At 48.3% G+C, this 24,811-nt stretch overlaps 1 long non-coding RNA gene across 1 annotated transcript in view; it reads right to left on the bottom strand.

The window, feature by feature from the left end:
• Window positions 1–2,507: 2,507 nt before the first annotated feature.
• LOC118770105 overlaps window positions 2,508–24,811 on the bottom strand; it is a 44,260-nt gene continuing 21,956 nt past the window's right edge. Inside the window, exon 3 of the long non-coding RNA XR_005004536.1 lies at window positions 2,508–2,567. This is a non-coding gene — a long non-coding RNA (uncharacterized LOC118770105). The remainder of the gene's footprint in view (window positions 2,568–24,811) is intronic.

Raw genomic sequence — 24,811 nt, 5'->3', positions numbered from 1 at the left:
TGACATTCAGCCCTCGGCTTAGCAAGCTTAAATTTTCTGAATCTGTCAGCTTATGTAAACGGATGCTTTTTTTCATTATAAACAAAATATAACCGTGGAGGTAGTGAACTAGGGTTTTTCCCATTCAAATCCTGCCCCTTAAAATTTGACTAATCCAATTAGCCTGCCTCGACAAACTGCCAAGCAGCTCCGTTTCCATGCCAAGTTCCTGAAGTTAATGATGTTCCTGGGACTGCATCCCTGGGAAGAAGTCACCTCTCTCCATCCTGCTGATGATCACCACCCCACACTCCCTCTCTCTGGACCGCGGCCTGCAGCAGCCACCAATTACAAACACCGCCAGCGCACACGGGGGCGGAGAACACGGATCTCACATCAAAACGAACCCAGGGGTGAGGACGACGTCATCCTTCATTCAAAAACAACGACGACTGAGAGCAGCAAAGTTTCAAAGTCTAGCTACTGTTTGGTATCTTTTGCTACCTTGGGTCTATCTATCACCAAAAAAAAAAAATAGAAATGCAGATGAGCAAGATGGACCCTATTATTATCATCAGTGTAAGTATTCATTAAGTTCCATACAGGGAATGCGCTCCTTGTATAATAGCATGCGGCTGTCTGACACGCATATGTAATGAAGGATGCCTGGACAATACATACCGTATGAAAAGAAGCCACTTACGGCAGTGCCGCTGTCTTCCGAGACCAAACTCGAACGCTCATTGTCTCACATGAAGCGCGACTGTCCCCGTGAGAGGGAAAACTGTAATTTTCTTTCCAGAGAATACACAAAAAGAAAATGAAAACCTGCCACACAGCCAGAGCAAACAATCAGGAAGTGAGAAATAACTTTCCCTCTAATGCGTCTGGGTTGTATCATTAATTATCATCCACAGCTTCTTTTAAAAAAAAAAAAAAAAAAAAAAAAAAAGAATAAATCATTTAGCCCGAGCCCTTGCAAACACGCGCACACCCAACGGCACGCTGCTACCTCTTTCAGCCTGTAATTCATTGTCTCCCCTGTTGAAACAGAGTCAATCAATACACAATTAAGCAGAGGCCTGCACGGCTCCCTGGAGTGTTGAGGAGAAACCAGAGAGATGGGCCAGGGAAATATAAATGCAAATCACGCTAGTCGGGCAACACCTCGTCTCTGTGTAGACCGACGGGTCACCATGTTCTGAGTGAGCGCAGTGACCCCCCCCCACACACAGGTGACACCCCACCCCCCCGGTGACCCGCATACCTGTGGTCAGCCGGCCCCGCCCACCCCAGAACTGCTGATATTTCGGTGACCCTCCCTGTCAGCCTGCCTGAATGATTCACCAGCTGAACAGCCCCGGCCACAGCATCGATTACAACCTGCTCAGAGAGGGACACATTCAGCACACATAACCTGCCAGCTCACACACGCACAGACAGACAGACAGACAGAGAGACGGACTGATGCACGCACGCACGCACACACACAGACAGAGAGACAGACTGATGCACACACGCACACACACACATGCGCACACACACACACCTATGCATACGCACAGACAGACTGTCGCACGGATACACAAGCGCGCACACACACACACACACACACACACAGATGCACAGACAGACGAGCATGCATGCACACACACAAATGCATGCACACATACGCACGCAAAGACACTCACTCACACATTCTCTCACTCACACACACACACACACACACACACACACACACACACACACACTCACTCTCTGTCTAACCACACAGACCCCACTGTCCCAGCAGGTGATGATGACTGGGAGAGGACAGGCTGTAGGATAGGGGTCCCTGACGGTGCCTCTCCCGGCACGCATCTCCCGGAATGGAGCTGACACCTCGGAGACAGGGGCCTCTCACAGCGCCGCAGGGATGAATGAGACCGCGGGCCCCCATCGAAGGCCACAGGGGCCTCTCACAGGGCCGCAGGGATGATCGAGACCGCGGGCCCCCATCGCCACTCCGCCTGACAGCTCAGGCCCCCTTTGATCCGTGGACAGGACACAGGTCACCCTCCGCCCAGCTAATTTTAGCCTCCTTTTTAGCAGCGCTTGACTTTGAAGTGAGGGGCCACGGGGGGAGTGTGTGTGCGTACGTGTGTGTGCATGTGCGTGCGCGTGTGTGTGTGTGTGTGTGGGAGGCCACACTTCTGCAGAGGGAATCTGCCAACACCGAGAGAGATAATCCACAATGTTCTCACAAGATAAACTGACAGCAGCACTATCAGACACCCAGGGGAAAGCGCGAGTCATATCTGAGAGGACTGTACCTGGATTATATTTTGCCACCTTGCTGTAATCACAAAAAAAAAAAGTAAACGGACAGCAGGACAGTAACACCAGTCACTGCCTGCCTGGCTCTGCCGCCTGTTCCGCTGTACAGGTATTCTGCTAAAACTGATTAATTCGCTTTGGGTAAGTTTCCCCTCCAAATCCCAGCTGAGAAGGCGTCGGGGGACAGCGGTCTTACCTTTTTTTTTTTTTTCGACTGAGGGAAGATGGAGACTGTGGCCACACCTCTGTCACAGACGCCTGACCCCCGGAGCCTGCCAAAAACAAACACATCACTTTTACACACTGCTGGCCATGAATAATAATGCCCTATTTATGGAGAGGAACAGTCTGTGAGACACAATAAAAGTACGCCCATAAAAAGGGTTCATGTATTCCACAGGCCCATGGTAGAGGCATTAAAATTTTAAGAGCGTCAACACAGCAGCTGGAGAAAATGTACCTGCCGCACACTTTCATCTGACACTACAATCTGACTGCACTCTCTGCAACCTCTGACCCTGTGTCCTCACATTATACAGAGGCAAAGAGAGGCGGCTGCATTTTCAACAGAAGCAGGTTTTACGAATACATTGCGCAAATACACCCACACACTATATATACATTAAATGGTAAAGAAAAATCCTGCATTTTCAACAGAAATAACAGTTCAAGAAATAAAGTGTTCAACTATGCATGCACCCACGCACATGAATACCTATCTTCAATCATGCACATACTCACGCCACCACACACACACACACACACACACACAGGGGCTCTACCCCCACCCCATCACACGCACTATGAGGTCATCTCCAGTCGTGGAATGGGTGCCGGGTTTCAAAGGCCAGCCCCTTCACTGGTGCATGAATAATGGTACCCTTGGACAAGAAGTGCAGAGGACTACAGGCTGCGAACTGATTTAGGGCCTGGATGCTACACAGCGGAGGCAGTCTTTCTCATTGTGATTACAGTCACGATTCAGCTGTGTCCTTTTCGCTTCATTTTGAAGAAGGAGAACGAGACTGACAGCTTTTTTATCATATAAAGAGCATTTAGACAAAAACAGAAAACAGCCACAATAATGTGACTGCCCAAAAAAAAAAAAACCCTCCAAAAACGCAAATATGGGCCACCAGTTTATTTTCACACAAAAAACAGAAAGAGATCACTGACTAAACAGCAGCTGGTGCAACACCATTCCTCTGATTTCCTGTGAGTTTCTATGATTTTGAAGTTCAAACAGATAGGCACTCACTCACGCACACTACAGAAGAAATGACATTGGAATTTGAACTGTCCTTATCAAGCAAGTTCTGAAGTAATTTTCAATAGACGAAAACCCATGTTTGTCTGCCAAGTTCCATCTGAATATCCTTTTATATAAAAAGTATGTAGGAGACAAAGCTTTTGTTTAACAACTCCAAGGTTTTTAGTCAAACAAAGCACTAACCTCACAGCAGGAAGAAAGAGGTGAGGAGGCCTCTTTGTAAGAATGCCATTTCATACAAAAAGCAGGCACAAAACAAAAGCCTAACGCTTCCTGCCAATTCAGACTTTGGCCATACCTCTGGGGTTTGGGAAGGTAGGGATGAATATTTCGTGTCATTATTGACAGCTGTTTATTTAACAAATTAAACACATCTTTCAGACTCACTCCTGGACATGTTTTTTTTTTTCTTAATCATGTTTTTTAGTCACCCTATCTGTAAGCCCCTGAAGATGCCCTGTACCATTTTCCTTCCATTCTAGAACCAGAACAGCCTTCAGTGTTCCATCAACACATTACTGTGAAAAGGCCAGCCATCTGCACACGTACGGGAAACTGTTCACGCTAGAGCTTGTAATGACTTCCCCTCTTTGTTAAAGGATACTGGTAATGCAGGGACCGCCAGTTGCCCTTCTGTGAAGCTGAGCGTCACAGATGTGACACTCTTTGCTTCTGCGAATGGCAGAGGGAGATGGCATTAACAGGCCAGCCAATGCTTCGACCGACTCGCTATTGGCTAGTCCGTGCACTACTGTCACCATCTGTACCGCCCGTCTGAGAGCCGGGGCCGTTTCCCGCTTCTGGATAATGACAGCTGCTCATCTTAAAAGATAAACCCCATGGACAAAGTTTCAAAACTGACTGATTTGGAAACTGAATTTTCCTTTACAAAAGTGCTCTTCTTCCTTTCAAAAAAGTGTGTGGCTGTGGAAGTTGTGAGCAACCGTCACATAATTATTTAAAGGCGTTCCAATGTCAGCAGATGGGCAAAAGTAATTACAAGCAACAAATGGGGGATGTAAATTTAGAAATGGAGTGAAAAATGCTGTGAAAAGGATGAAATAAACAGAGATAGCCTTTTTAAAAAGGGAACAGAATGAGACAGAACCTTGGTATTGTGCTCTACAGAGACTGAGAATGTGAGAAAGCCTTGGTTTGGTGAGTAGAGCATGCTTATTCAGACAGTGCAGGTGCTGAACAGCCCAGCCTGGCTTTATGCCGCAATTTCCCTTAATGGAGGATCATCAGGCCTGAGGACCCACTGGGGGGACAGCAGCTGCTTCTGACACTGAGACCTGCCAGCTGTGAATCCACAGCAAGCAGCCAGAGCCTGGAGGGATATCTGTGAAAAGACTGGGGGAACTTCACAAACACAGGCTGGGAGAAGTTTTCTAACATAGGCTGGGAGAAGTTTTCTAACACAGCCCGGGAGAAGTTTTCTAACACAGCCCGGGAGAAGTTTTCTAACACAGCCCGGGAGAGGTTTTCTAACACAGCCCGGGAGAGGTTTTCTAACACAGCCCGGGAGAGGTTTTCTAACACAGCCCGGGAGAGGTTTTCTAACACAGCCCGGGAGAAGTTTTCTAACACAGCCCGGGAGAGGTTTTCTAACACAGCCCGGGAGAAGTTTTCTAACACAGCCCGGGAGAAGTTCTCTAACACAGCCCAGGAGAAGTTCTCTAACACAGCCTAGGAGAAGTTCTCTAACACAGCCCGGGAGAAATTCCCTAGCACAGCCTGAGAGAACCTCTTCAGCAAAGTCTAGTACAATTTTAGTGACATAACCTGGAAACACAATCAGAAATCTTTACCACAGTGGAGACAAGGGGAGGCTACAAAGGATAAAAAGAAGATGTGTAATGATGCACATCTGGAGGCCATGAGGGGATCATTTACCATGATAAAGCAAGAAAAAATGATTTTCCTTTAAGGGTATGTAACAGCAGTTCTGAATGAACTGTAGTTTCCTTCACTTGGTGACTGGGCTGAGGTTCGGCTGTTGGTTTTTGGTTCACCCAGCACCACATCAGCTCAATGCGCACTGGAAAATGAGGGTGTTGAGTCTGTGTCCTGCTGTCTAACAGCTGCTGCTGCTTGTCTGTCCATTCTCCCATAATTCCACGTGCTGCAGCAAGGCTCCTGTAGCCATCGCTCCGGGCTCCATCTACAGGGCCCTGGGGCCAGAGCGGCACATTCTCATGTGTTCCTCTCCTTAATCCATCACCATCAGGGTAACTTCAGATCCCAGCGCACAAATCCCCAACAGCTGCACCTCTACTCCCCCTCCGAGCCGCAAAACACCCCGACCCCCCCTTCCTCATCCCCGCGCGGCCCCGGAGAACCCGGCCCAAAGAGGCCCCGCCCACCCCAAACCGGCAGCCAATCCCGTGCCAGGAGCCACGGCCGGGTTAATGAGTTAACGAGCCGCACGCAGGTGCTCCGCTTCCCTCGTTATGACTTTGGAATCGTGATACATCACAATGGCCCACTCTGAGGCTTGGCAGGATCTTCAGTGTGAGAGGAGAGTGGCTCCTGGAGTTGGAGAACACTTTCAGAATGCGTGACTGCGGGGGATTTTTTTGAATAGACTGATTGCAGAAAACTGTGGCTCAGATGTTCAAATCTGAGCAATCATTGCCAAGCACTACCGTTTCTCTGGCAGCGGATCAGCTGGACTGCGTGTCAGAGTCACGGTCTGCATTGTGCCGAATTAAACCAAACACATCTGCGAAGGCTGGAATTTGCTGTGTTTGATACTGGGGATGCAGCGTAGGCTTTGAGCAACCTTTACAATTAGAGCAGATGCAACCCAGCAAATGGCCACATATACAGTATTCGCTGTGTCTATTCAGCATTTTATTTGCGGATCCAATTTTTGTGTCTTAAAAACACAAACATCTACACACAGTATAATTCATGAAGACCCAGCTAAAATTCACTGCAACAGTGCCAGTCAGTAAAGGGGCTTGTCACATTATATGATCAAAAAAGTACAACCTTGCTTGCTAGCTAACCGCAGTAGCAAAACTCAGCTACATGCTGCCTGGTTACATGTGCATGTACTGTGGAAACTTGTTTCCAGAAATTTGGTTGCAATGCTTTCCTTTCCTTGCCTGAAGCTCCACTCCTAAAATGTAAAAATAGTCATTTCTTAAGGCAACCAAAGCCTTGTCTAAAAAATCTTGTCAAAGGCTTGTCAAGGCTTCCATGACTCCTCTCAATTCAAAATGATTTTCAGGGAGACATTTTCAGAAAATAAAAATAACAAGAACAATTTAGATCCAAATTCCGTTCTTTTTCAAAGCAATTACCTTACTTTATACCATTGCTACAATGTTTAGCCATCAAACCACACCATGATAACTGCATATCACATCATTTAATACAATAAACACCTGTGCATGGTTCAGCAAATTTTTCGGCAATAAAAACTGTACTGCTGATTTTTTTTTCCCTTTATTAAAACTAATGAGGGTAAAAAGCACTGACATCTTTAAGCCTCGGTATATTCAGGCTTCAATATATATTCGGGCTTAAATATGAAATGCCAGGATAAGCTCTGTGCGTGCGGCAGTGAGATCAGATTCAGTCACTACGAGGGCTCGTGTGAGGAGAGACGTGCATCTGGAGAGTGTCCACCATTACGCCTGCGTTTCTGCCTCTCTCTGCCCCCGTCAAGCCCCTCTTCACAGCCGGAGGCCGCGGTCACTTTATTTATCTTCCTGGGCGTTTTCCTTCAACGACAAACGGAGGCGTGTTCTGAAGCTCCCCGTCGCCCCGCGTTCTCTCACAGGTCACGATTCCAATTCCACTTACAGCTCCTGCGGGGCCCGCGCCGAAGCTGACGAACCGGCCCGCGATAAATTCAGCCCCGTCCTGTCAGGAGCTGATCGTTTCTTCCTGCGAAGTTCACAGCGAGAGCTGCCTCGAAGGCCAGACACCCACCTACCCAGCGCAGGCAGCGAATCGCAGATCGAGGGACAGGCATAAAAAACGACATTACGCGTGAGAGCCGGGTACAATCGCACAACCTCTCAGAGGGTTTCGGTTACCATAAATCATCATCCCGCCTAACGCGGCGGCAGTTGTTTTATGGTCTGATAAGCCAACAAATTGTTTCGCTTTGCCGGTTTAAAGCTCACGTTTCCAGCGAGAAAGCGCCCTTCGCGTACCCGCTGAGCCGGCGCATTGATCAGCCCTGAAGATGAGCGACGTCTCGCAACAGGGAAAAAAAAACCGGGTGTGCTGGTACCAGCAGAACCAGCCGTGTTTCTGCCTGACAGGCTCTTGACATGAGGTGATGCAACAGTCTGGCACTTTGGCTCCACTTTGGGCGTGTGATTCAGCCCTCCTTTATTACAGTAAACACAGATTCACAGGGCAGGAGAATGCACCCTGCGGCTATGTGTTCTAAGTCTCCCTCTCCAGCATCTTCAATAAAAGATAACAAAAACATCTCTGCGTGTTGTACAGCAGCCTCCCCGCTTTCATATTTATGGTTTATAATTAAGGTACAACGCTACCAGCCACCTCTGGCCCTCGCTGCGGAGCTGTTATTCACTGCATGTGGTGAGCGATGAGGGCCGTGATAAAAAAGGAACTTTTAGGGAGGTTGTTTTGGTCAATGACGGAAGACTTGAAAAGGGGAAAAGAAAAACAACTCCGCGAATATTTTTCTGCTCATATTTCTCCGGCGCACATTTGTTTTGGGAGGAGAAAAGGGAAAGGTCAAAATAACAAACAAACAGCCGAGGGAAAAGGGCAGAACGCATTTTCAGCTGGCCCGCTCTGACATCAGAGCTCTGAGGCTGGAATTAGCTTGGCTTTCAGACGCCCACCAGAGGACGAAACGAACTGAATTTTACATTAATCCCTTTTATTTGCTTTGCCACCTCAGAGACATCATAGGTCCGGTACTAATCACACACCCGCATCTCTGACCGGCTGCTAATCTTCGCAGTGCCGTATGTTTCTCTCACGCACAAAGAGGTGTCCTCAATAACGCAATATTTCATATCGGTGGGTGCTGCTAAATTAGCTTGACTGATGCAATATTTGCGTCCTTCAATCTTAACTGAATTCCGTGCGCCGCACTTCAGGATGACAACAGTGCGGCCATTAATCTGCATTATCTAATTTAAAAAGCTCTTCCGCCTGACCCTGGCAGTGATGGATGGAGGGGGAAGATTTTTTCACTTGCAGGAGCTCCACACCAGATCAGCGCAGCATCACTCAGTGGATAAACGGCACTCACCACTCACACGCACCAATCGCCCGGGTCCTTGGGTCCGACCCTCTGGCGCGGTCCGGGCGGATTAGACTGCAGCTGCTGAGAGAGAGAATGGGTCCGACCGCGTTCGGCCGGCGAGCGGGACCTTGAACTACCCACTGGTTCGTAAGGAATTTCCTTCCTGATCCAGCGTGGAATCGGGGGTGTCAGCGGACCCCTCCTGGCCCAGATCTGCCCTCCCCGCCCCCCCACGAGCATTACAGATGCGCTGGGGCATCCGCGGGGGTGTGCCAGCGAGTGCACAGCTGCGCGCCCGCTCCAGCGAGCCAATCGCGACGATCCAATTCACGGGGGACGCCCGACCCCACCGCGGACCCGCAACAAGCGTGGAAATAGCTACAGGATGACCTGTCAGCACCGCCTGGCCTGAGTAATCCTCCGTATCATCTGGGAAGCCAGACATCCTCGACCCCGAGGAGACAGAAGTAGAAACCCCTGCCGCAAGACAAGAGGCGACGGGGGGGGGCCCGGGGGCGGGGGTAGGGAGTTGGGCGGGATGGTGGAGGTCAAATTCACGCCACGTTCTCTGCACCGATTTCGAGTTTAGCAGCTCAAGCTAATTCTCCCAGCATCCTCCGAAAGAGACCCCCCCATCCCACCCCACCCCCCCGCCATGCTTTTTGGCTCTGCTCCCTCCAAGGACCTTAAATGAAAAGAACAGGACTGCCGTGGATCAATCTGCACATCTCACAGGGGCAGGGATAGAGAAAGAAACAGGAAGATGGGAGCCGGTGATGAAATATGTGCTCGGAAAACAGAACGGGGGAGCCGAGCCGCGCCGCGCCGCGCCGCACACGCTCTCTCGCACCCCGCCTCACGGCAGGGAACACGCCCTCGCTGCGGAGCAGCGATGCACCGCGGGGTGCGTGACGAATCGCATTCCCTCACAGGCGTGCATCGGCGAATCGGGTCCCATCAATTAAACCCCCGCGTAAGACATGCGCTTCTCAAAGGCTCCTCGCAAGGCTCTTACTTGAGATGCCGCGGGCATCATCATAACAAACATACACACGAGATGGGAGATAACTAGGAAGGAAAAAGGCAAAAAACAGGAAGGGGAGAGAAAAAGGTGTCACTTCTGACAGCTGCCTGACAGAGGAAAATGAGAGGGTTTCTGACTCAACCTGCCAGACGTCTCCTCTAAAAAGAAAAAGAAAAAAAAAATCCTTGTAAAGCGTTCCTTAACTTCTCTGATGCAACCCGCAACAGATGGGCGAGAGCGCCCTGTCTGTGAGCACGCTAGCGCGTGCGTGTGTGCACACTCTCCTCCGCGGTCATGCTCCCACGGGTCCGTGACAGCGACTGTGCCCGTGCAGTACATGCAATAAAAGGGAAAACAGAAAAGAAAACTTATGATTTTATCAGTATGCATCTGGTCTACGCCGGGTGTAATCCAGCACTTTGCAATATACGGCCGTGAAATCTGAGGGTCAGGTCAGTCCTCGGATCTACGCTCACTGTATTGGGAGAGGCATCCAAGAAAAACCCTGCATACATAACTATTCCACAATATATTACACGTATAGAAGGAAAAATAAACAGCATTTAAGTCAGTTATCACTGATATAATAAAACCAAAAAGAAGCTCTGAAATTCTGAATACGTCTAATATGAAGTTTACAGGACATGTTACAATTTAAAGCAAAAATAAACACTAGATCTGAATCCTAAAAAGTCCCCTTCAGACAGCTGGCTCTGAAGTGAACTAATTCACTAATTTAGGCTAACAAACATCAGGCTTAGACCAGTGTTGCTAACCCAATGACTCATAATGTTATTAAACAAACTGGTGTGACAATCTAGGCTAAAACCACTAATACTGGGCATACAATTGCACACTGTCCAGTGAAGTGTGTTTGCGTCAAGCTTTTTCATCATATATTACATATTATTTGGCACTTATTATACCATCTGATGTAATTTACTCATATTATATGCGTTAACTGAAAGCTTTTTATACTACAGTGTGCTTCCTTTGTCTTCCTCTAGTCCTCTAGTTGCTGGTACAGTGTAACTGTAAGCATCTTGTTGTGGATACAGGTTACTTAGTTTATAGCGGACTACGTCATTTACACATCAATGAAATTAAAACATGTAATAAACAGCCTGAATGGCCCTAAAAAGAAATCAGAATCTTCCAGAATATCCCCTCACTGCAACAAATATTAAGAGCAGAGACCTGACCACTGGCTCAGTGACCACAGCCTGGCCATTGAGACAAGCCACTGCCGGTACACCTGGACAGGTTGGAAGGACAGGCTCTGGGAGGAGGTGTTGCTCATACCACGCAGGGACCGGGCTGCCATTCTCCCACTTCCCATGATTCCCTTGTCACTGGACACCTTTCCCAGCATGCACCTGCACCTGCAGCGCCACGGTGACGATGCAGCTCACAGCAAACAAAAGGAAACCAGGCTGTGGTTCCGTGAGCAGGCCTGTACAGTGAGGATTGGAGAAGGACAAAGCTATACCCTGGGGGGGGGGGGGTTATCCCCAGCTCCATTATTTCCGGGCAGATATACGGCCCCAGCATCAGAAAAGGCCCCCGACACACAGAGATACAGCCCTGCTTTGTTAAACTGCAAAAAAAAAGACAAATGATTTGTTTGCCTCTCCCTGGAGAAGCTCTCCCGGCTCTCTCGGGCTGCAGGTGATAACAGGTGATGTGAGATATGGCTGGGGAGAGGCGGTGCAGACAGGGGCATTAATACAGGAAGAACAGCCAGGCACTCGGAGGAACTGTGATGTCACTCCTACAGTGATGAGAAATCAGTGGACAGATGTGCGAGGAGAGGGGTTCAGTGTGAGGTGCTGCAGGATCACAGGCACACGTAACACCACAGAATGATGGGTTCTGGGAGACTGTTACTGTGTTTCTGCGGCTTATTCTGGTTTTCCGTGTGGCTTGTGCCGAGTTTGTTTAATGAGCGTGTGGTGCAAACGAGGGTTATCATGTGCTTTACTGCCTGCTGTAATGAACCATACTGGTATATCTGTAGGACCACAGACAGATGTACAGTTTCCAGAGTCTGTTAATGTGTACCAGGATCAGTAAGTCTGTAGGACCACAGACAGATGTACAGTGTTTTCAAGGTCTGTTAATGTGTACCAGGATCGGTATTTCTGTAGGACCATGGACAGATGTACACTGCTTCCAGAGTCTGTTAATGTGTACCAGGATCAGTAATTCTGTAGGATCTCAGATGTACACTGTTTCCAGGTTACCAGGATCAGGAAGTGTGTAGGAGTCTCAGGGGTCCTTCACTCTTGATCTGACTGTTATTTATCTGAGTGCTGACAGCAGTGCTGATGAACAGGTATCTCTGGATCTTCCTCCTCTGACAGCTTTACTCTGAGCTTCCGGCTGCGGATGGCACCGGACCCAAAGCTGGCGCTGACGTGGGTCATACCTTCAGCCCCGTCGGAGTCACGGGTAAGGCTCGGGCGGCTTGGTTTCGATTTACATGCTCCTGGTGGGGCCTGGGAGTGGATTAGGGCGAGGATTTCTTTAATGTCACGTCACATTGGGGGTCCTATTTTAATGACAGGCATAATTCAAAGACGGGCTCTTATAAGCAAAGCCTACTGAGCGTTTGGGAGGGTGCAGCATGCTGCTGGGCTTCGAGTGCGGTGAGCGGACATCAGATCCCCCAACCCCCCACCCCCACGCCTCCCAGTCACGCTGGCACCCCGCCACAGGCTGCCCTTCAGGTCCCCCCCCCCAACGCCTCCCAGTCACGCCGGCACCCCGCCACAGGCTGGCCTTCAGGTGTCCTCACGCCCCCGATGTCGGCGCACGGTCGCTGGCGGCTCCCTGCGGCGTTGAGTGGCGGCCAAATGCAGAGAGAGCAGACAGCACCAGGACGCCGAACTCGTCCCCGCAGACAAGCGGACCCCCCCCGCACCACAGCAAGTGAGGTGCACTTTCCCCTCTCCCCTCCATCACTCCCTTCCTCCTCCTCGGCACATCAATCCTCCACCTTGGCTCCGTCCAACGAGACGCAACGCTAAACGAACCCTTCAGGAAGTCTATTAAACGAAACTGCGTTCCCCATGTTAAAGTCATCAGGGACTGAGGAGCCCGCGCTGAAACGTCTCCACTGTTTCCACCATGAGGAACAGCCTTGTGAAATAAGCTTTCCAGACCACCGCCTGGATTTAGAGTGTCTGCAGCGACTCTCCCATCTATCTGGGTGTGCTCTTCGATACTAAGCTGCAATTGGTTTGACTGACGACACAGCAGTGTGCCAAATGGATATGTAATATGGCTTAGACCAGAGGTAGATGGGACCAGTCAGCCGCCTAGCAGAAAACACAGACCCACAGGCAATAAAACTGCTCTACAAATACCATATGAGGGCTCTCTCAATCAGAGACTTTAGGATGTGCAATTCACCCGCTGACAGTAACAAAAAGGGTATGTACCCCCAAAACGGGTGATGTACCAAAAAAGGGTACCGACTCCACTTGTCCGGATGTGTCCCCTTTTTGTCGTTCCAACCCCCGCAATCCTGAGCAGGAGAGACAACTCACAGCCAGACAACCTCCATACCCACAGTCTTAGTGTTCATATCACCTTATTTAATTTACTCAAACACCACCACAGCTCTGCTGCTATTTAATGAACACCCAAGACAGGGGATGGGACCCGGGCTCAGATTAGACTACAGATACAAGTCCCTAAAATAGTAAAACTTGTTTAAACTTATTATGCAAGGTTAAGGACAAAGCGCACTGCAGTGAGATTTAATCTGAGCCCTCCTGCAGGACCTTCATCGCGTAGCTGCAAACACATCGGGGACCCAGACCCAGCCTTGCATAGACCTGACCACCCAAGCGCTAGCCAGCCTCTGACACCTGGGCGGGTCTCGTCTACGCACAGCTTCTGACGGCTAAAAAAGGAACCGGCACAAGCCCGACACACTCACAAGCTGGGAAACAATGCACACATGTATCTGTGTAGACAGCCCGTGATGAGAGCAAATGACTGGGAAAAGCTGAAAACAGCTGAATGAACACCGACAGGCAGAAGATTCCAGAGCAGTCACCCAGGGGTCACCAGAGGTCAACAGGCTCAATCTGTTGTTACCAACTGCTGAGGACAAGCAATCTGACACACGAAAGGTCTGACGGAGGAGACAGGGGATGTGCGTGCCGTACTAATGAGCGCGGAAAGCCGAGCGGAGATAACACAGGGCTTTGGAGGGGAACACGGCCTTGAGAAGGCCCAGAGACTGTGCTGGGAAAAAAGGGCGTTTTTATTTGAGAATAAACCGTTGTGTGAAGAGAGATTTATACATGAAAGTAAGGCTCGCACACGCAAAGACTTCTATAGCTGCCGGGTATGTTGAGAGATACAGTCGAAAAAAGACAAATACCCAGAGACTGTTGTAATACTCTCTGAGCAACGTTTAATGAAAATAATGTTTGCGCTAATAAGTATGTCAAGAATTTAACACTTTTCACAATGCGTGACATCACAGTTCAGCACACTTCATCAGGTGAAGAATAAACCTACAGCAAAATATACGCACATATGTATATAACCAATTATGCACTCATAATTATTCATGCCAAATATGCACATTATGCATGATTTTGCTTGTATAATTCAATTATGTGTACCAAACGTCATCATCAACCATGAAACAGAATCATATTAATTGTTTTTGTTAAGGTTCAACGTTTCCAAAGTTTTCAATTTACTCATCATAAAACAAAAAAGTTATCAATACTTTTTTTTTTCCCCAAAACATACTTCACAGTAGGGCTGGGCGATATGGACCAAAAATCATCTCGGTAATTTTAGGTTGAATCGCGATACACAACATATCTCTTGGTATTTTCTATGTAGTAGGCTAAATGTTCAGTTGTAAGTCAAAGCCTCTTGTGAGACTAGGACTTTTTCTTGCCGGTCCGGTGTCCATAAAGAATTTATTTTACTGGACAAATTTGAAACTTAGCCTACCGGGCATGTCTCAATAACAGTCTATGTTACAAATGCAAATATAATGTACACCTAGACGAAAGAATGAAAATCAGTTTGACTATTTAATGAACGGTAACGATTAAGCAAAATGAACAATAACAATTGAGCAAAACCTCAACTCTAGCCACTAAAATGTAGCCTATTACAAAACATCTGTAACCTGTAACATCTGTAGCCTGTTTTTAAAAAAAAAGGCTAGGCCTACATGGCATCAAATGTAGCCTATAGGCTACCAGGTAACATTTTACTTTCTCCTGTTTTTCATTGCGGTAAAGTCCTCCGCTGCCAACTTGAAATCAAATGTGTCCAATGTGTCTTTGCAGCTTGCAATGTGCATAAACCGTGTCGCTCTCTCCTCCTCCAGACGACTTCGCAGCGCCGTCTTAATTCGATTCTGCAGAGAGAAGCCCCTCTTTGCTGGCACACCTGACACGGGCAGAACACAGGCAATTTTAGCCAGTGTAGCCCAGTCGGGGTACAGCTCGCTCAACTCATAAATAAGCATGTTTCGCTGTCAAAACACAAATCCCTGTTTAGGGATAGCCTTCGTTATAGCTACAGTTTGTATGAGCATTATTACCAGACAATTTGACCGGCAAGTTATTAATTTATCGTTTTTTATAAATTTTACCAGGCATAAACCGGTAATTACCGGCTAACGGAAACCCTGGTCACAAGCAAAATAAAATGCAAAGACAGGGTTTCTATCCCTGTTTGAAAATATACAGCTGCAATCCATGGTGCAGGAGATTGTGTGAGCGAGTGGGGCCGGGTTTGCACGCAGACGCAGAGGGAGAGTGGGGGCGGGGCTGCGCGGAGTGTGAGAGAGGAGAGATGCAAACGGCTTTACAGAAGAAACGGGTTATGTAATGCAACATCAAACTATATCGATATAAACAGTATTTTCTCATCCTATACCTCCTTCGAAAATATATCAATATACCTTAAAAAAGTCAATATACCACCCAGCCCTTCTTCACAGCAAAACGTATTCGGGGCAAAGCAAGTACTGAATCTGTAGAGACCTTTTGGAAAACAACCAGCAAGCCATGCTAGACCATATCATATATTCCATTTGATATGGAATGCCCTGTTAAGACCACAGGGGGACCCTGAATTCAGCATAAATATCTGGTCAGCTTCATGCTGCATTCTCTCACAGTTCTCGCTCTGTGTTGCCTCCTCAATGCCAAAGCCCAGGCAAAACACTGAAATTATCAGCCATCTGTTTAGAATAAGCCACAACACAGTTCCCACGTCACCTGTCCTTATGTTGCTGCAGGGTTCACTGATGCATGTCTTTTGGACTTTAAGCATTAAACACACATAAGAGGCCAGTACAGACCTTTGAGGAGATATACCACAAACGTACCGGTGCAAGAAATTAGTCTGCATGCTCTCAAACCTTTACCTGAGGCAGGGTACGGCATGAAGAAAGCTTTACCTTGAGCTCTAATGCCTGTGGAGTCCATTCAGGCGAAATCGTTTAAAGGATAACTCTTTTCTCCTAGTTCTGAATAGTTAAGGTAAAGGGAAATGGTAGACTGCCCACAGAGACCTGTAACGCCGCGGTGAGATAAATGAATGCCTTATTTCTGCTGCGTTTCATTGATTCCTTTTAAGTCAGGCCATTGACGTAGAGTCTGATATTAATGACACACATAGATTACGACACCAGGTCACTTTCCTCTATCATCACCGTGGAAACAGGAGAACGCTGTGCTCGTGTTCTTTTCCTGTGCCTGGACACCTTCATTCAGGTGCTCCTGGGCCAACACCCGAGGATACCGCTTCCCGCTTGCCGTGTTAGACTCACTCTCCTGTGTTCATTTTAAATGAGGGCAAATATTGGAAGATTAATATAACTTTCACAGCGTAAAACTCAATGCAAACACCAACAAGTCATCCACTCTGGCTTTCCAGTCTGATAACGGTTTCCGAAGTTCTCTGGGTACAATGCGTGCAGAAGGGGAAAAAAAAAAAAAAAAATCGCTTATGTATTCATATATTCATTAGATTGAAAATTGCCTGTGATGTTTGGCGGTAAGCATGAACCACACACGCAAGAGAAGGTGAGAAGGAAATGAGGGCACTTTGCTCACCTGTGTGTTTAAAGGAGTCAGAGCGGTCACCAGTACCAGCTACAGCCACCATACAGTAACACATGCACTCGGCATCAGTAGCCTGCACATACTCAGAGAGGGCGTGGTGCCTCCGCCTTTGAGACATTCATCTGAGAAACCCTCACATTCCCACAGGAGTGGCACGACATTCTAGTTTACAGGACACGGTATTCCGATATGAAGGATACGGTTGACCTACAGAGCCGAAGACCAGCGCGGGCCGACTGAGTTTTTACAAGGAGATTAGACGGGTCTTGGCTGACATCTGTGATGGATTTTGCAGCAACGAGATATGGCCTTATTTTAAAATTGTTAAAAAAAAAAAAAAGTCCCAAGTTTATGGGTTTCATCTCAGTTTCAAAGAGTGACATTAAATGTAACTTAAGCTAAATCACACAATAAACTCCAATCTAAACAGGGGGGAAAAAAGCCAAAGCTTTGGATTTCACAGTGCATCGATGCAGCAAACATATTTCTGTGAGGGGATTACATTTGGCGATACCGCTGTGGGTTGTGTGTGGGTTGCTTTTAGGTTCTGTGCAATGCGATGTAAAAAAAAAAAAAAATACACACACAAAGACAGGGAATTGGAGCCTTTCCACACCATTGCATCCATCCATACACACACTGATTTTCACAAACAAAAAGAGCATGCTCAGCGCCTAAATATATGCATCCAGTTGACATGTACCATTATTAAACCCGAGCGGAATGGAAGCTATGAGCAGCGCTATCGCGTGTAGCCCTGACCGCACCGCTCTCCCTGACCACGGCAGGCCTTCCACTGCCCGTGTCATTAAAAGGGACGGAACCGCTCCGTAATTCCGCAGTGATTAGACGTAAACGGCCACAGATGATGCTAAACGACAATCACAGAACGCACAGAAACGCGAGCGGGACGCAAAGCAAAACCAAGCGCGTGCATTTGATTAGGTACAAATGCTAAGCATTGTGTTACCAGGAGCGATGAAGCCCCTTAATAAACATGTAGGAAACGAATATGCTTCCACTGGGACTACAGGGAAATAAATCAGCTCTTTAAAGAGGAGTGTATGACTGCGTATGTGTGAGCCTGTGTGTGTCAGAGAGAGGGCGCGTGTGTGTGTGTGTGTGTGTGTGTGTATGAGCAAGCATGTGTACAGCGAGTGTGTGAACGAATACGAGAGGGGTTTGTGAGAGTGTACAAGTGAGAGAAATTGTGTGTTTGTGTATCCACGTGTGCTTGTGTGTGTGTGTGTGTGTGTGTGTGTATATATGAGAGAGTGTGAGAAAAAAAAGCGTAGGTTGGTGTGTGCATGTGTCATGTGTTATCCACGCGTAACATAGCATGAATGAGGTCATTGAGAGCTGCAACAGAGCACTTTCTGATTTAAGGTGTTTATTGTGAGCCAATTCAGAGGGATTACACAGAAAGTCGGCATAATACTATGATACCTTAATAACAAAGCTGAAAAAAAGCATGCAGAAGCATGATACATCTGCCAGTCAACGATGGATGAGTGTAGAATACATTACAGCCGCCTAACCACGGCAAGCTATGGTCTGGAGGAGAAAGGGGATCTGCTGACTGCTAACATCAACACAGAATTGGAAAAGTCCTGCAATTCTGCAGTCTGAGAGTGCCCGCGCAAGCCTTTGATAAACTCTGGTTTGGGAGGCTGACAGACATCTGTTGTTTATGATGCAAAACTGGGGAAGAAAAAAAAAAACAGCATGAGAATTCACCCAGTGCAAACTAAACACTGCGTTCCAGTAATAAAACTGAATATAATCGGTTTTCTTGGGTCTTTGTTTTTCTGCAGGCAACCTTCCGTATTCCCAAAGCCAGGCAATACTACCTGCCACATTTGGCATTTTCAAACAGAAAACGATGCAAAGTTATTCACAAACGCTGGACCAGGTGAAATGACTAACCTTTCCAATGCACACTACACCCTGATCTGCAGCGGTGCCTCCACACATTTACTGATCTCATGCAATGCGACTTAAAGATATAAGCACAGATTTCATAGTCTTAATATTAAAAACATACTAGACCGCATAAAAGCGGGAAAAGCAATGCATTCACCTCTGAGAGCGAATTCTATGGATGGCCGGGCTTTAATTTACAACCCAAAGAACGTTCAGAATTTGAACCTTGCAGACAGAATAAATGAATCCAGCGGTCCAAATAAGCCCTTGGGCAGAGCCGGGAAGGGAGCCTTACGGAAATATTACTCGAACGCTAATAAACGAGCGGAGCGTAATTGCAACAGATGCAGCGTGTCCCGTGCAAATCCCCCGGCGACTGCAACGCGATACATCCTGCCATTTGGCGAGAAGGCTTCCCTCGCGATGCACGCGGTGCGGGCATCGAGATCGAGATAGCGGAGGGGCGTTATTCGCTTGAAACCCTCAGGAGCGTGAGGGGACGGGGAGGGGACCACAGGGGGAACACGGTCGGGGTGAGCTGGGGGTAGCAGGGGCCTCATTAGTTTTGCTGGCTGCTGCTGTAATTACCCCCGGTAGCCCCAGATCGCTGCACCGAGAGCTGACAAGTACGACACCAATTACATCAAAGTCACTGTCACGCAAGCAAGCACCCCCGACTGGAGCACTGACCTGGAGTCAGTAGGGAACAGCTGGGGGGGGGGGTCAAGATTCTAGAGAGACCATGACAGGAGAGAGGTGTGCAGGTCAGACATGCATGGATCTAAAATGTGTTCTTGAATGCCTGTTCTCTTTCCCTCTCTCTCTCACAGGGCGACGTGTCCCACACCGACACACTCAGAGGCCAAGGGGGTTGTGAGGGGGCAAGGGGGCGAGGGTGGCCACCTCTGAAACGTAAGCCCTCGATTTCTGCACATTCCTCTCATGCTCACCCCTGAGAAACGCTGACCCTTCTCCGACAGGTGCCTGCTCCATTAGGCCACGCTGACAGCCGGCCTTTGTCGTGTCTGTTTTTCTGTCTTAGTGGGGTTAAAAAGTATCGCTTATGTGGTGGCCTTGGTATGCGGCTTAGTCATCCCTGCAACGGAATGCGACGGCTAATATCACATCTGAGCGCTTCAAGATAATGCAGTTTTTCGGGCATCTATTAAAATGTATTTTAGCTATATCAGAGGGGTGAGTCCATTCACTTCCCCATCTTGCAAACAGTTTCAGCTGATTCTGAGCGGTAAATAGAGGTGAGCCATGCAAAACAGCTTTAATGAAAAACTCCTCTCCATTCACTTTAAAAACGCTGCTGGAAAAGCCATTAACAGTCTATCCAGACTTATGACACGAAGTGTTTCAAAACAGAGCACTGAAAACATTTTGAAACACAGCGTTCAAGAAATGAGAAAAACAGCAGGAGGACGTTCAGGTCGCAGTTACACATTCACGCTATGCAAAAACCAGTTTTAGTCTCTGCTGCCACCTAGTGGTGATGCATGGAATTTGATCTCATTGGTAAAAGTACAGGAACCGTTTCATCTCAAGCAATTTCATATACACAAAAAATGCATTCTCTGGTGATATAAGTACATGTGTCCCTCCGACGATGTAAGCAAATGACCTCCAGAGGCACTCTACGTGATATGGATTTAAATTTCTTTTCCATTGATTCTATTTATAATATGTCCCAAAATCCCTAGAGCCCATGATTCATTTAGTTCTGGTAGTTTTTCCTCGATGAAAATGCCACCTCGTAACATTTTTCCTAATCAATACATGTGGCAATGCCTGTGGAAATGTCACTATAATATCTACAAAACTGCAAAGCCATCACTCAACTGAGATTCACTCTGTCTATTCTCCACCACAATCTGCTAACACACTCCAATTTGCAGCAGGTGAATAATATATTCATTCAAGAATGTCCTTTTAGCAAACCAAGCATTTTCAAAATGCTAGCAGAACCAGCAGAATAAGCCATTAACATGCATAATACACATTCGATCAATCGAGCAAGGAAAATACAGCACAATGCAAAACAAACAATGATAATTAACATCAATACTATCTCAAACGAGGACACGGCGCTATCTGAGATCAATCGCCCTCAATTTTCCACCAGAATAACTTAATTGTTCCTGCACAGCGCTACGTCCAGGCCATTGCTCAACGCATCCACAAGATGGCGCTGATCTCACAGAAACACAGTTGAGGATGGCAGACCCTGTTCTTTAGCTGCCAGTCATCAGAAGCACTGTTTCAGTGGGAGCCACTTAATCTCCATAGGGGGTCGCTGGCACTGGGAAATTAGATCTGAAGCTTGTTTACACACAGAGAAGAGAAATGTAGTCTCCTTTTACCCAGACATGACTACAGTAACCACACAAACCGAAGCAATATAGGAGATTTAATCAAGCCATGTAAAGTCACCATCAATCGTGAGGCGAGGGGCGGTTCTGCATTTCATGGAAATATTCCCCCTTTAACTCGAGGGACAGCGGCTGAGAAGCCATCACGGCAATGCTGCTAATGAGAGTGAAGTCAGGGCCTTGCGTGCTCAGTAATCAGTAGGCAGGGGCCGTATGAGTCAGCCCCCTCATTAACAGCAGCTCTCGCCGTTTCCACTCTGATCCGCTTCCTGCGGACAACAGCGCCGCGCAGACGATGTCCGTGCGTCTCGCACAGATGGTCCCAGACATCAAAGGAAGGCAGAGCAAGCCGGGCTCCCGTGGGGCTCGGTTCTGAGCATGAACCGAGGCCGACAGCACAGACCCGCTTTGAGGACGGGCTGTGTCAGTAGCCGATAACGACCGGGAGTCCACAGCCTCCAGGCACATTTGGCTTCCTTCAGGGTTTAGTCAGCTAGCATCCCCTCCCCCTGCTGCTCATTAGCACACTCTAGTGGCTCGTCAACCACCTGCAAATTATTCATTTACAAACATAAATAAGCCAGACCCCTCCCTTTATCAGACAATCTCAGCAAAAATCCTCCACCATCATCTTCCTACACTTATGTGCATCCCAGCTGCCACTGCTTCCAATCCTTAAAGCGCCACGCCCTAGCTGCCCCACATCTTTCATACATTGATGCCCCACCACTTTCACCCCAACTTGCCCCGCCCACATCACACCTGCTGGCCCTGCCCCTATAACTCCTGGCCATGCTGAGGACTCTCCTCCTTTGGACCATACAGGTAAACTGGCCTGGGTCACATCTGCCAATGTTTCCTTACGCATGACAGACATCCCTCCACCTGCCCCCCCATACCGTCCCTGGGTACACTACCTTTCCTGCCAGTCCAAGGACAATCTTCCATAAGCTGTCCTTGGTAAGAGGAAACTGTCATCATGCAAAGCGGGCCTGTTAACAGACAAAGCATGCCTCTCTGTCCCTGGTGCAAAAAAAAAGGACCTCCCAGTCTCCCGTAACCCAAACCAGATGTTTCTTCACTAAAGGGGAGGATGACAGTGACAGCCTCTTTAGCATCCCTGGCCTCCGTTTCCTGACACACACGTGTAACGCTGGATCAAAGCAGGAGCTGGCCTTCCCCGCTGATCTCATCAAACTCTGCAGTGTAGGCTGTAGACACAATATCTCTTCATTAGGAGGCAAATCTGGGACATTACATCATTACATTACATTATTGGCATTCAGCAGATGCTCTTATCCAGAGCAACTTACATCGGTTACACTATGTTTTTTTTGCCCAAGGGTACAGCAGCAGTGCCCCAGTAAGCAATCGAACCGGCAACCTTTCGGGTACGAGTCCTGCTCCTTAACCACTACGCTACACTGCCGCCCATCAATGCTCCCAGCATCCATAAATCTGCCTGAGACACTGCACAAACGTTTCAGGCCATTGACACAGCAAACACCAACACAGGTTCACACAGCAGAGACATGATTTTGAATGCACGGGTCAGCCCAACGCAAGCTCAGTCCGAGACTCCCCTAAATTATCAGCACTTTAGTGAAATGACTGGACTGGGGCAGCCAATGACAGTCTGCACAGCCCGGGTGATGAGGGATAGAGGAGAGAGTGTGGAGGGAGAGTCAGAAACTGCATGGAGAATGAGCCGCGTCTCTCAGTACCGCAGCCGAGCAGCTGGACCCCTGGGGGCTCCGTCTCCCCCTGCACCCACACTGAGCGCAGCTGAAAGAAATCAAAAATCAGACAACCGAAAGGCGCACAAAAACGCAGGGCTGAGAGTGCGGAGAACAGAGAGCTTAAAAACCCAAAATCTCACACTAAAGCAAAAAAAAAAAAACACACTACAAGATGAGCCTGGAGATACGCCTCAATGCCACAGGCCTGTCCCGCAGAAACAAGGAGAAGCCCGACGACGGGCTCTGCAGAGAGGGGGCCGAACCGGCGCTCGGAGGCCGCGCCGCCACACAGCACAATTAAAATTACAGCAGGCCAGAGGCCCAAGCCTTTTATCACCACATAAATGACTGCCGCTGCGGCTCCGGGCCCCGGCTGAACAATCTGCTGCAGAGTGATATCCCACACACACACGCGCGCACACACACACACACACACACACACACACACGCACACACGCACACACGCGCGCACACACACACACGCACGCACACACACACACGCACGCACACACACACACGCACGCACACACACACACGCACGCACACACACACACGCACGCACACACACACGCACACACGCACGCACACACGCACGCACACGCACACACAGAGGGGCGGAGAGGCGATTACGGATGACGCATCACCTCCGCCTCCCCACGCATGTCACCCCAACAACGCACCTCAGAGCAGAGAGCACGACACACGGAGGGGTCCTACCAACGACGGGAAGGAAAATGAAGCCGTCCGTTTATGTTCAATAAGCGAGACCTCCAGAGGAGCCATAAAAGCAGGCGCTGCTGGTTACTGTGTTTTAGTTTCAATTGATCGAGCTCCTCCATTCACAGAGAAAACATGCTCGCTCCTCATTGATAAAATCACCCCCCCACCACTATACACTGCACTCGGACCAAGCTGAACGAGCTAGAGTGATTTTACTGTGCATTTCCCTGTGTGTTTTAATCGACCCCTCTCTGGCAGGCTGGTGGTTTGAGGTTCTGATCTCTGCCTCCTGCCGTCTTTACAGAAAGAGAGAGAGAGAGAGAGAGAGAGACGGGATGTAGAAAAAGATTGAGATGTAGAGGGAGAGAGACAAAGAGGAAGACAGAGAGGGAGAGAGAAAAATATGGGGAGCTACAGAGAGTGAGTGAGTTAGAAAAAGGGAGAGATGGGGAGATAGAGAGGGAGAGAAAGACAGACTCATCGCTTTGATAAGCTGATGGTCAGAAAAGGAAAGGTGTGTGGGGAGGGTGTTCAGATTAATGTATGCTCATTGATTTTCCCTTCACTCTCATAGATCCATGAGGAGTGCATCGCCTGTGATATCAAATTATAATTCGCCTAAAACTTTTTGATCATTCCACTCTGGCAGCAGGCCAGGAATGGGTAAACCGAGGTGAAAAAAGTTTTCGGATATGCTGAAACGTGAAGTAGTTTTAGGCTAGTTATACACCGGATGACCCAGCTTGCGGTTTCCAGTACGTTCCAGTATCAGGGGTGCGTTATATACATCTAATAAAAGCATCCCACAACAGCAGAGATTTATGACTCTCACAGCGGCACTGTCACATTAAGGCCGAGAAATTCTCTCTGTCCTCCAGGTGAATAATTCAGGTCACGCTGTTTGAGCGCATGCAGTGTACTTTCACAGTTCAGACGGAAAGTGTGTGGGTGAGGGCGGCTTCCTCGTGCTGCACTCCCAGCACACAGAGGTGCAGTAAGGTCTGCGGGCATCTATGGCCTTCCTGTGCAAGGTCAAAGGTCAAAGGTCAGGTTCAGGAAATGGCCGAGTCCAGCCAAAAACAGGTCATACTTTGCATTC

The sequence above is a fragment of the Megalops cyprinoides genome, chromosome 23 (genome assembly GCF_013368585.1).
Source record: "Megalops cyprinoides isolate fMegCyp1 chromosome 23, fMegCyp1.pri, whole genome shotgun sequence".
Lineage (NCBI taxonomy): Eukaryota > Metazoa > Chordata > Actinopteri > Elopiformes > Megalopidae > Megalops > Megalops cyprinoides.
The sequence above is the reverse complement of the archived record's forward strand: the minus strand, read 5'-3'. Positions and strand labels throughout refer to the sequence as shown.